Raw genomic sequence first — 1,001 nt, 5'->3', positions numbered from 1 at the left:
CATTGCTGAAACTTCTGTAGGGGAAGTACAGTTAAACCTGATAGAGAGACCATATGCTAAATGAAGACCAGGAGTCAAATTTGAAGTTCAGTCAGTTGACAGAGAGCTTACAGAAGACAGGGTTCCCCACGTTTTCAAAGGACGTAAAAAATAAGTAAGAGGTGCCAGCTTTGAGCTAACTTAGAACACAGAAACACTAGCGTGTTGGTCTTTACATGTCTCATACGGCTATCATGAGAACCTCATAATGAAATAAATAAGAACAAAGTTCAAACTGATAACTCTTATTTTATTCAATATATTCAGATGAATTATTACAAAACAAACACAAATTTATTCTCTGGAAGCCGGGCTAAATGAGTGAACACTATTACTGCATTCCTGAAATGAGTCAGACCCTCAGTCACCTCTCAGATACCAAATACAGACATTACTTGTAACATAAATACCAGAATAGATACACTAGTTTTAAGAAAACTATGATTGCATATTCATTATTTGTATTAATTGGAAATCCACCCTTTCACTTCATATGTCAGATCATGTCACGCATATTTAAGAGCATGTTTGACTCATTTTCACTGTACATAGATTTTAAGGGATGAAAAAAATGCATGCAAAAGTGTTAATTCAACAAGGAAAACAGTCTATGATAAGACCAAAGTGCTAATTCTGTGGGGTTGTTTTGACAGAACATTGTGATGAGTGCCTACACCAACTGTGAAAATTTGTTGCGGTAAACTTGTTTAGCACAGTAGAAAGCGTTGGTCTGTTCGCCTGCGACTTTCTTTGCTGAATTTCTAAATGCAAATTAAGGTTTGCAAGAGTTGCAAAAAAGAATCTTCCAATTCAATGAATATATGGACAAGTGTGGAACTGCCTTTACAGCATAAAGGTGCAATGCTAGAGGATAGGAAATGCATTCAGACTTGGTGTATGTTGTCTGTGTGGTTACCAGAACTTTGTGGTGAAGGCAGTTCTCATGAAATCCTTCACTGTAA

Source organism: Sinocyclocheilus rhinocerous, unplaced genomic scaffold (genome assembly GCF_001515625.1).
Source record: "Sinocyclocheilus rhinocerous isolate Xijiao unplaced genomic scaffold, SAMN03320098_v1.1 scaffold1281, whole genome shotgun sequence".
Classification (NCBI taxonomy): Eukaryota; Metazoa; Chordata; class Actinopteri; order Cypriniformes; family Cyprinidae; genus Sinocyclocheilus; species Sinocyclocheilus rhinocerous.
This window is presented reverse-complemented; position numbering follows the sequence as displayed.